Consider the following 13,347-nt stretch of genomic DNA (forward strand, 5'->3'; position numbering starts at 1 on the left):
CCTCAATCCACAATCCTCAATCCTCAATCCTCAGTCGTCAAACCTCAATCCTCAACCCTCAGTCCTCATCCTCTATCCTTTATCCTCTGTCCTCAGTCCTCAAACCTCAATCCTCGACCTTCAATTCTCAATACGCAACATCCAATCCTCAATGCTCAATCCTCAATCCACAAACCTCAACCATCAATATTCAATCCTCAATCCCCAATTCTCAATATTCAAACCTCAATCCTCAATCCTCAATCCCCAATCATCGATCCTCAATCCCCAACCCTCAATCTTCAATCCTGAATTCTCAATCCTCAGTCCTCAATCCCCAATCCTCAACTCTCAGTCCTCGTCCTCAATCCTCAACACTCAGTCCTCAATCCTCAACCTTCAATACCCAATACTCAATCTTCAATCCTCAATCCTCAATCCTCAATCCTCAATCCTCAATCCTCAATCGTCAATCCTCAGTCCCCGATCCTCAATCTTCATTCCTCAATCCTCAACCCTCAATCCTCAATCCTCAATCTTCAATCCTCAATACTCAATCTCCAATCCTCAATCCTCAAACATCAATCATCAATCCTCAGTCCTCAAACTTCAATCCTCAACCCTCAGTCCTCATCCTCAATCTTCAATCCTCAATCCTCAACCCTCAATACTCAATCTTCAATCCTCAATCCTCAATCCTCAATACTCAATCCTCAATACTCAACCGTCAATACCCAATACTCAATCTTCAATCCTCAATCCTCAATCCTCAATACTCAATCCTCAATACTCAATGCTCAATACTCAATCCTCAATCCTAATTCCTCAATCTTCAATCCTCAATACTCAATCTTCAATCCTCAATCCTCAAACCTCAATCCTGAATCCTGAGTCCTGAAACGTCAATCCTCAACCCTCAGTCCTCATCCTCCATCGTCAATCCTCAATCCTCAACTCTCAACCTTCAGTCCTCAATCGCCAAACCTCAGTCTTCAATCCTCAATCCTGAATCATCAAACGTCAATCCTCAGTCCTAAATCCTCAATCCTCAATCCTCAATCCTCAATCCTCAGTGCTCAACACTCAATTCCCAAACCTCAGTCCTCAATCCTCAATCCTCAATCCTCAATCCTCAGTCATCAATCCTCAATACTCTATCTTCAATCCTCAATCCTCAATCCTCAATCCTCAATCCTCAATCCTCAATCCTCAATCCCCAATCTTCAATCCTCAATCCTCAATCCTCAATCCTCCATCCTCAATCCTCAATCGTTAATCCTCAATCCTCAATCCTCAATCCTCTATCCTCAGTCCTCAATCCTCAGTCCCCAATCCTCAGACTTCAATCCTCAATCCTCAATACTCTGTCCTCGACGCTCAGTCCCCAATCCTCTATCCTGAATGATAAAACCTCAATCCTCCATTTTCAATACTACAATCCTCAATCCCCAATCCTCAAACGTCATTCCTCAATCCACAATCTTCAATCCTCAATCCTCAGTCGTCAAACCTCAATCCTCAACCCTCAGTCCTCATCCTCTATCCTTTATCCTCTGTCCTCAGTCCTCAACACTCAATCCTCGACCTTCAATTCTCAATACGCAATCTCCAATCCTCAATCCTCAATCCTCAATCCACAATCCTCAACCCTCAATATTCAATCCTCAATCCCCAATCCTCAATATTCAAACCTCAATCCTCAATCCTCAATCCTCAATCCTCAATCCTCAATCCTCAATCCTCAGTGCTCAACACTCAATCCTCAAAGCTCAGTCCTCAATCCTCAATCCTCAATCCTCAGTCATCAATCCTCAATACTCTATCTTCAATCTTCAATCCTCAATACTCAATCTCCAATCCTCAATCCTCAAACATCAATCATCAATCCTCAGTCCTCAAACTTCAATCCTCAACCCTCAGTCCTCATCCTCAATCTTCAATCCTCAATCCTCAACCCTCAATACTCAATCTTCAATCCTCAATCCTCAATCCTCAATACTCAATCCTCAATACTCAACCGTCAATACCCAATACTCAATCTTCAATCCTCAATGCTCAATACTCAATCCTCAATCCTAATTCCTCAATCTTCAATCCTCAATACTCAATCTTCAATCCTCAATCCTCAAACCTCAATCCTGAATCCTGAGTCCTGAAACGTCAATCCTCAACCCTCAGTCCTCATCCTCCATCGTCAATCCTCAATCCTCAACTCTCAACCTTCAGTCCTCAATCGCCAAACCTCAGTCTTCAATCCTCAATCCTCAATCATCAAACGTCAATCCTCAGTCCTAAATCCTCAATCCTCAATCCTCAATACTCAATCCTCAGTGCTCAACACTCAATTCCCAAACCTCAGTCCTCAATCCTCAATCCTCAATCCTCAATCCTCAGTCATCAATCCTCAATACTCTATCTTCAATCCTCAATCCTCAATCCTCAATCCTCAATCCTCAATCCTCAATCCTCAATCCCCAATCTTCAATCCTCAATCCTCAATCCTCAATCCTCCATCCTCAATCCTCAATCGTTAATCCTCAATCCTCAATCCTCAATCCTCAATCCTCAGTCCTCAATCCTCAGTCCCCAATCCTCAGACTTCAATCCTCAATCCTCAATACTCTGTCCTCGACGCTCAGTCCCCAATCCTCTATCCTGAATGATAAAACCTCAATCCTCCATTTTCAATACTACAATCCTCAATCCCCAATCCTCAAACGTCATTCCTCAATCCACAATCCTCAATCCTCAATCCTCAGTCGTCAAACCTCAATCCTCAACCCTCAGTCCTCATCCTCTATCCTTTATCCTCTGTCCTCAGTCCTCAACACTCAATCCTCGACCTTCAATTCTCAATACGCAATCTCCAATCCTCAATCCTCAATCCTCAATCCACAATCCTCAACCCTCAATATTCAATCCTCAATCCCCAATCCTCAATATTCAAACCTCAATCCTCAATCCTCAATCCTCAATCCTCAATCCTCAATCCTCAATTCTCAGTCCTCGTACTCAATCCTCAACACTCAATCCTCAATCCTCAATCTTCAATCATCAATACACAACCTTCAATCCTCAATCCTCAATCCTCTATCCTCAGTCCTCAATCTACAATGCTCAATCCTCAACCCTGAGTCCTCAATCCTCAATATTCAACACACACACCCAAACCATCAATCCTCAATACTCAACCATCAATCCCCAATTCTCAATTCTCAATCTTCAATCCTCAATCCTCAATCCTCAATCCTTAGCCCTCAGTCTTCAATCCTCAATACTCAATCTCCAATCCTCAATCCTCAATCCTCAATCCTCAATCCTCAATCCTCAATCGTCAATCCTCAGTCCCCAATCCTCAATCCTCATTCATCAATCCTCAATCCTCAATCCTCAATCCTCAATCCTCAATCCTCAATATTCAATCCTCAATACTCAATCTCCAATCCTCAAGCCTCAATCCTCAATCCTCCATCCTCAATCCTCAATACTCAATCCCCAATCCTCAGCCGTCAATACCTAATACTCAATCTTCAATCCTCAATCCTCAATCCTCAATCCTCAGTCCCCAATCCTCAATCCCCAATCCTCAGACTTCAATCCTCAATCCTCAACACTCAGTCCTCGACGCTCAGTCCCCAATCCTCTGTCCTTAATGACAAAACATTCAATCCTACATCTTCAATACTACAATCCTTAATCCCCACTCCTCAAACGTCATTCCTCAATCCACAATCATCAATCCTCTATCCTCAGTCGTCAAACCTCAATCCTCAAGCCTCAGTCCTCATCCTCTATCCTCTATCCTCTGTCCTCAATCCTCAATCCTCAATCCTCAATCTTCAATTCTCAATACTCAATCTCCAATCCTCAATCCTCAATCCTCAATCCTCAAACGTTAATCCTCAATCCCCAACCCTCAATCTTCAATCCTGAATCCTCAATCCTCAATCCTCAATCCTCAATCCTCAACTCTCAGCCCTCGTCCTCAATCCTCAACACTCAATCCTCAATCCTCAACCTTCAATACCCAATACTCAATCTTCAATCCTCAATCCTCAATCCTCAATCCTCAATCCTCAATCCTCAATCGTCAATCCTCAGTCCCCGATCCTCAACCTTCATTCCTCAATCCTCAATCCTCAATCCTGAATCCTCAATCTTCAATCCTCAATACTAAATCTCCAACCATCAATCCTCAAACATCAATCATCAATCCTCAGTCCTCAAACCTCAGTCCTCAACCCTCAGTCCTCATCCTCAATCTTCAATACTCAATCCTCAAACCTCAATACTCAATCTTCAATCCTCAACCCTCAATCCTCAATCCTCAACCGTCAATACCCAATACTCAATCTTCAATCCTCAGTCCTCAATCCTCAATCCTCAATCCTAATTCCTCAGTCTTCAATCCTCAATACTCAATCTTCAATCATCTATCCTCAAACCACAATCCTGGATCCTGAGTCCTGACACCTCAATCCTCAACCCTCAGTCCTCATCCTCCATCATCAATCCTCAATCCTCAACTCTCAACCTTCAGTCCTCAATCGCTAAACCTCAATCTTCAATCCTCAATCCTCAATCCTCAAACGTCAATCCTCAGTCCAAAATCCTCAATCCTCAATCCTCAATCCTCAGTGCTCAACACTCAATCCTCAAAGCTCAGTCCTCAATCCTCAATCCTCAATCCTCAATCCTCAGTCATCAATACTCAATACTCTATCTTCAATCCCCAATCCTCAATCCTCAATCCTCAATCCTCAATCCTCAATCCTCAATCCTCAATCTTCAATCCTCAATCCTCAATCCTCAATCCTCCATCCTCAACCATCAAACGTTAATCCTCAATCCTCAATCCTCAATCCTCGATCCTCAGGCCTCAATCCTCAGTCCCCAATCCTCAGACTTCAATCCTCAATCCTCAATACTCAGTCCTCGACGCTCAGTCCCCTATCCTCTATCCTTAGTGATAAAACCTCAATCCTCCATCTTCAATACTACAATCCTCAATCCCCAATCCTCAAACGTCATTCCTCAATCCACAATCCTCAATCCTCAATCCTCAACCCTCAGTCCTCATCCTCTATCCTTTATCCTCTGTCCTCAGTCCTCAACCCTCAATCATCAACCTTCAATTCTCAATGCTCAATCTCCAATCCTCAATCCTCAATCCTCAATCCTCAATACTCAATCTTCAATTCTCAATCCTCAATCCCCAATCCTCAATATTCAAACCTCAATCCTCAATCCACAATCCTCAATCCTCTATCCTCAGTCCTCGTCCTCAATCCTCAACACTCAAACCTCAATCCTCAATCTTCAATCATAAATACACAATATTCAATCCTCAATCCTCAATCCTCAATACTCAGTCCTCAATCGACAATGCTCAATCCTCAACCCTGAGTCCTCAATCCTCAATATTCAACACACAGACCTGAACCATCAATCCTCAATACTCAGCCATCAATACCCAATTCTCTATTCTCAATCTTCAATCCTCAACCCTCAATCCTCAATCCTCAATCCTCAATCCTTAACCCTCAATCTTCAATCCTCAATACTCAATCTCCAATCCGCAATCCTCAATCCTCAATCGTCAATCTTCAATCCTCAATACCCAATCTTCAATCCTCAAACCTCAATCCTAAATCCTCAATCCTGAATACTCAATCCTCAGTCCTCAAACCTCAATCCCCATCCATCACTCCTCGTCCTCAACCCTCAACGCTCAATCCTCAATCCTCAAACATCAATCATCAATACTCAAACTTCAATCCTCAATCGTCTATCCTCAATCCTCAATCCTCAGTTTTCAACCTTCTATACTCAATCCTCAATCCTGAACCCTCAATCCTCAATATTCAACACACTACCATCAATCGTCAATCCTCAATAATCAACCATCAACCATCAATTCTCAATATTCAATACAATATCCTGAATTCTCAGGATACAATACTCAATCCAAAATATTCAATCATCAAATCTCAATCCTCAAACATCAATCCTCAATCCTCAACCCTCTGTCCTCAATCTTCAATACTCAATCCTCAATCCTCAATCCTCAATCCTCAATCCTCAATCCTCAATCCCCAATCATCGTTCCTCAATCCCCAACCATCAATCTTCAATCCTGAATCCTCAATCCTCGGTCCTCACTCCTCAATCCTCAACTCTCAGTCCTCGTCCTCAATCCTCAACACTCAATCCTCAATCCTCAACCTTCAATCCCCAATACTCAATCTTCAATTCTCAATCCTCAATCCTCAATCCTCAACCCTCATTCCTCAATCGTCAATCCTCAGTCGCCAATCCTCAGTCTTCATTCCTCAATCCTCAATCCTGAATCCTCAATCCTCAATCTTCAATCCTCAATACTCAATCTCCAATCCTTAATCATCAAACATCAATCATCAATCCTCTGTCCTCAAACCTCAATCCTCAACCCTCAGTCCTCATCCTCAATCTACAATCCTCAATCCTCAACCCTCAATACTCAATCTTCGATCCTCAATCCTCAATCCTCAACACTCAATCCTCAATCCTCAACCGTCAATACCCAATACTCAATCTTCAATCCTCAATCCTCAATCCTCAATCCTCAATCCTAATTCCTCAATCTTCAATCCTCAATACTCAATCTTCAATCCTCTATCCTCAAACCACAATCCTGAATCCTGAGTCCTGAAACCTCAATCCTCAACCCTCAGTCCTCATTCTCCATCATCAATCCTCAATCCGCAACTCTCAACCTTCAGTCCTCAATCGCCAAACCTCAATCTTCAATCCTCAATCCTCAATCCTCAAACGTCAATCCTCAGTCCTAAATCCTCAATCCTCAATCCTCAATCCTCAGTGCTCAACACTCAATCCTCAAAGCTCAGTCCTCAATCCTCAATCCTCAATCCTCAGTCATCAATCCTCAATACTCTATCTTCAATCCCCAATCCTCAATCCTCAATCCTCAATCCTCAATCCTCAATCCTCAATCCTCAATCTTCAATCCTCAATGCTCAATCCTCAATCCTCCATCCTCAACACTCAAACGTTAATCCTCAATCCTCAATCCTCAATCCTCGATCCTCAGGCCTCAATCCTCAGTCGCCAATCCTCAGACTTCAATCCTCAATCCTCAACACTCAGTCCTCGACGCTCAGTCCCCAATCCTCTATCCTTAATGACAAAACATTCAATCCTACATCTTGAATACTACAATCCTCAATCCCCAATCCTCAAACGTCATTCCTCAATCCACAATCCACAATCCTCAATCCTCAGTCGTCAAACCTCAATCCTCAACCCTCAGTCCTCATCCTCTATCCTCTATACTCTGTCCTCAATCCTCAATCCTCAATCCTCAATCTTCAATTCTCAATACTCAATCTCCAATCCTCAATCCTCAATCCGCAATCCTCAATCCTCAATCCTCAATCCCCAATCATCGGTCCTCAATCCCCAACCCTCAATCTTCAATCCTGAATTCTCAATCCTCAGTCCTCAATCCCCAATCCTCAACTCTCAGTCCTCGTCCTCAATCCTCAACACTCAATCCTCAATCCTCAACCTTCAATACCCAATACTCAATCTTCAATCCTCAATCCTCAATCCTCAATCCTCAATCCTCAATCCTCAATCGTCAATCCTCAGTCCCCGATCCTCAATCTTCATTCCTCAATCCTCAACCCTCAATCCTCAATACTCAATCTTCAATCCTCAATACTCAATCTCCAATCCTCAATCCTCAAACATCAATCATCAATCCTCAGTCCTCAAACTTCAATCCTCAACCCTCAGTCCTCATCCTCAATCTTCAATCCTCAATCCTCAACCATCAATACTCAATCTTCAATCCTCAATCCTCAATCCTCAATCCTCAATCTTCAATCCTCAATACTCAATCTCCAATCCTTAATCATCAAACATCAATCATCAATCCTCTGTCCTCAAACCTCAATCCTCAACCCTCAGTCCTCATCCTCAATCTACAATCCTCAATCCTCAACCCTCAATACTCAATCTTCGATCCTCAATCCTCAATCCTCAACACTCAATCCTCAATCCTCAACCGTCAATACCCAATACTCAATCTTCAATCCTCAATCCTCAATCCTCAATCCTCAGTCCTAATTCCTCAATCTTCAATCCTCAATACTCAATCTTCAATCCTCTATCCTCAAACCACAATCCTGAATCCTGAGTCCTGAAACCTCAATCCTCAACCCTCAGTCCTCATTCTCCATCATCAATCCTCAATCCGCAACCCTCAACCTTCAGTCCTCAATCGCCAAACCTCAATCTTCAATCCTCAATCCTCAATCCTCAAACGTCAATCCTCAGTCCTAAATCCTCAATCCTCAATCCTCAATCCTCAGTGCTCAACACTCAATCCTCAAAGCTCAGTCCTCAATCCTCAATCCTCAATCCTCAGTCATCAATCCTCAATACTCTATCTTCAATCCCCAATCCTCAATCCTCAATCCTCAATCCTCAATCCTCAATCCTCAATCCTCAATCTTCAATCCTCAATGCTCAATCCTCAATCCTCCATCCTCAACACTCAAACGTTAATCCTCAATCCTCAATCCTCAATCCTCGATCCTCAGGCCTCAATCCTCAGTCGCCAATCCTCAGACTTCAATCCTCAATCCTCAACACTCAGTCCTCGACGCTCAGTCCCCAATCCTCTATCCTTAATGACAAAACATTCAATCCTACATCTTGAATACTACAATCCTCAATCCCCAATCCTCAAACGTCATTCCTCAATCCACAATCCACAATCCTCAATCCTCAGTCGTCAAACCTCAATCCTCAACCCTCAGTCCTCATCCTCTATCCTCTATACTCTGTCCTCAATCCTCAATCCTCAATCCTCAATCTTCAATTCTCAATACTCAATCTCCAATCCTCAATCCTCAATCCGCAATCCTCAATCGTCAATCCTCAATCCTCAACTCTCAACCTTCAGTCCTCAATCGCCAAACCTCAGTCTTCAATCCTCAATCCTCAATCATCAAACGTCAATCCTCAGTCCTAAATCCTCAATCCTCAATCCTCAATCCTCAGTGCTCAACACTCAATTCTCAAACCTCAGTCCTCAATCCTCAATCCTCAATCCTCAATGCTCAGTCATCAATCCTCAATACTCTATCTTCAATCCTCAATCCTCAATCCTCAATCCTCAATCCTCAATCCTCAATCCTCAATCCTCAATCTTCAATCCTCAATCCTCAATCCTCAATCCTCCATCCTCAATCCTCAATCGTTAATCCTCAATCCTCAATCCTCAATCCTCTATCCTCAGTCCTCAATCCTCAGTCCCCAATCCTCAGACTTCAATCCTCAATCCTCAATACTCTGTCCTCGACGCTCAGTCCCCAATCCTCTATCCTGAATGATAAAACCTCAATCCTCCATTTTCAATACTACAATCCTCAATCCCCAATCCTCAAACGTCATTCCTCAATCCACAATCTTCAATCCTCAATCCTCAGTCGTCAAACCTCAATCCTCAACCCTCAGTCCTCATCCTCTATCCTTTATCCTCTGTCCTCAGTCCTCAACACTCAATCCTCGACCTTCAATTCTCAATACGCAATCTCCAATCCTCAATCCTCAATCCTCAATCCACAATCCTCAACCCTCAATATTCAATCCTCAATCCCCAATCCTCAATATTCAAACCTCAATCCTCAATCCTCAATCCTCAATCCTCAATCCTCAATCCTCAATCCTCAGTGCTCAACACTCAATCCTCAAAGCTCAGTCCTCAATCCTCAATCCTCAATCCTCAGTCATCAATCCTCAATACTCTATCTTCAATCTTCAATCCTCAATACTCAATCTCCAATCCTCAATCCTCAAACATCAATCATCAATCCTCAGTCCTCAAACTTCAATCCTCAACCCTCAGTCCTCATCCTCAATCTTCAATCCTCAATCCTCAACCCTCAATACTCAATCTTCAATCCTCAATCCTCAATCCTCAATACTCAATCCTCAATACTCAACCGTCAATACCCAATACTCAATCTTCAATCCTCAATCCTCAAACCTCAATCCTGAATCCTGAGTCCTGAAACGTCAATCCTCAACCCTCAGTCCTCATCCTCCATCGTCAATCCTCAATCCTCAACTCTCAACCTTCAGTCCTCAATCGCCAAACCTCAGTCTTCAATCCTCAATCCTCAATCATCAAACGTCAATCCTCAGTCCTAAATCCTCAATCCTCAATCCTCAATACTCAATCCTCAGTGCTCAACACTCAATTCCCAAACCTCAGTCCTCAATCCTCAATCCTCAATCCTCAATCCTCAGTCATCAATCCTCAATACTCTATCTTCAATCCTCAATCCTCTATCCTCAATCCTCAATCCTCAATCCTCAATCCTCAATCCCCAATCTTCAATCCTCAATCCTCAATCCTCAATCCTCCATCCTCAATCCTCAATCGTTAATCCTCAATCCTCAATCCTCAATCCTCAATCCTCAGTCCTCAATCCTCAGTCCCCAATCCTCAGACTTCAATCCTCAATCCTCAATACTCTGTCCTCGACGCTCAGTCCCCAATCCTCTATCCTGAATGATAAAACCTCAATCCTCCATTTTCAATACTACAATCCTCAATCCCCAATCCTCAAACGTCATTCCTCAATCCACAATCCTCAATCCTCAATCCTCAGTCGTCAAACCTCAATCCTCAACCCTCAGTCCTCATCCTCTATCCTTTATCCTCTGTCCTCAGTCCTCAACACTCAATCCTCGACCTTCAATTCTCAATACGCAATCTCCAATCCTCAATCCTCAATCCTCAATCCACAATCCTCAACCCTCAATATTCAATCCTCAATCCCCAATCCTCAATATTCAAACCTCAATCCTCAATCCTCAATCCTCAATCCTCAATCCTCAATCCTCAATCCTCAGTCCTCGTACTCAATCCTCAACACTCAATCCTCAATCCTCAATCTTCAATCATCAATACACAACCTTCAATCCTCAATCCTCAATCCTCTATCCTCAGTCCTCAATCTACAACGCTCAATCCTCAACCCTGAGTCCTCAATCCTCAATATTCAACACACACACCCAAACCATCAATCCTCAATACTCAACCATCAATCCCCAATTCTCAATTCTCAATCTTCAATCCTCAATCCTCAATCCTCAATCCTTAGCCCTCAGTCTTCAATCCTCAATACTCAATCTCCAATCCTCAATCCTCAATCCTCAATCCTCAATCCTCAATCCTCAATCGTCAATCCTCAGTCCCCAATCCTCAATCCTCATTCATCAATCCTCAATCCTCAATCCTCAATCCTCAATCCTCAATCCTCAATATTCAATCCTCAATACTCAATCTCCAATCCTCAAGCCTCAATCCTCAATCCTCCATCCTCAATCCTCAATACTCAATCCCCAATCCTCAGCCGTCAATACCTAATACTCAATCTTCAATCCTCAATCCTCAATCCTCAATCCTCAGTCCCCAATCCTCAATCCCCAATCCTCAGACTTCAATCCTCAATCCTCAACACTCAGTCCTCGACGCTCAGTCCCCAATCCTCTGTCCTTAATGACAAAACATTCAATCCTACATCTTCAATACTACAATCCTTAATCCCCACTCCTCAAACGTCATTCCTCAATCCACAATCCTCAATCCTCTATCCTCAGTCGTCAAACCTCAATCCTCAAGCCTCAGTCCTCATCCTCTATCCTCTATCCTCTGTCCTCAATCCTCAATCCTCAATCCTCAATCTTCAATTCTCAATACTCAATCTCCAATCCTCAATCCTCAATCCTCAATCCTCAAACGTTAATCCTCAATCCCCAACCCTCAATCTTCAATCCTGAATCCTCAATCCTCAATCCTCAATCCTCAATCCTCAACTCTCAGCCCTCGTCCTCAATCCTCAACACTCAATCCTCAATCCTCAACCTTCAATACCCAATACTCAATCTTCAATCCTCAATCCTCAATCCTCAATCCTCAATCCTCAATCCTCAATCGTCAATCCTCAGTCCCCGATCCTCAACCTTCATTCCTCAATCCTCAATCCTCAATCCTGAATCCTCAATCTTCAATCCTCAATACTAAATCTCCAACCATCAATCCTCAAACATCAATCATCAATCCTCAGTCCTCAAACCTCAGTCCTCAACCCTCAGTCCTCATCCTCAATCTTCAATACTCAATCCTCAACCCTCAATACTCAATCTTCAATCCTCAACCCTCAATCCTCAATACTCAATCCTCAATCCTCAACCGTCAATACCCAATACTCAATCTTCAATCCTCAGTCCTCAATCCTCAATCCTCAATCCTAATTCCTCAGTCTTCAATCCTCAATACTCAATCTTCAATCATCTATCCTCAAACCACAATCCTGGATCCTGAGTCCTGACACCTCAATCCTCAACCCTCAGTCCTCATCCTCCATCATCAATCCTCAATCCTCAACTCTCAACCTTCAGTCCTCAATCGCTAAACCTCAATCTTCAATCCTCAATCCTCAATCCTCAAACGTCAATCCTCAGTCCAAAATCCTCAATCCTCAATCCTCAATCCTCAGTGCTCAACACTCAATCCTCAAAGCTCAGTCCTCAATCCTCAATCCTCAATCCTCAATCCTCAGTCATCAATACTCAATACTCTATCTTCAATCCCCAATCCTCAATCCTCAATCCTCAATCCTCAATCCTCAATCCTCAATCCTCAATCTTCAATCCTCAATCCTCAATCCTCAATCCTCCATCCTCAACCATCAAACGTTAATCCTCAATCCTCAATCCTCAATCCTCAATCCTCAGGCCTCAATCCTCAGTCCCCAATCCTCAGACTTCAATCCTCAATCCTCAATACTCAGTCCTCGACGCTCAGTCCCCTATCCTCTATCCTTAGTGATAAAACCTCAATCCTCCATCTTCAATACTACAATCCTCAATCCCCAATCCTCAAACGTCATTCCTCAATCCACAATCCTCAATCCTCAATCCTCAACCCTCAGTCCTCATCCTCTATCCTTTATCCTCTGTCCTCAGTCCTCAACCCTCAATCATCAACCTTCAATTCTCAATGCTCAATCTCCAATCCTCAATCCTCAATCCTCAATCCTCGATCCTCAATCTTCAATTCTCAATCCTCAATCCCCAATCCTCAATATTCAAACCTCAATCCTCAATCCACAATCCTCAATCCTCTATCCTCAGTCCTCGTCCTCAATCCTCAACACTCAAACCTCAATCCTCAATCTTCAATCATAAATACACAATATTCAATCCTCAATCCTCAATCCTCAATACTCAGTCCTCAATCGACAATGCTCAATCCTCAACCCTGAGTCCTCAATCCTCAATATTCAA

Source organism: Calliopsis andreniformis, unplaced genomic scaffold, assembly GCF_051401765.1.
Source record: "Calliopsis andreniformis isolate RMS-2024a unplaced genomic scaffold, iyCalAndr_principal scaffold0047, whole genome shotgun sequence".
Classification (NCBI taxonomy): domain Eukaryota; kingdom Metazoa; phylum Arthropoda; class Insecta; order Hymenoptera; family Andrenidae; genus Calliopsis; species Calliopsis andreniformis.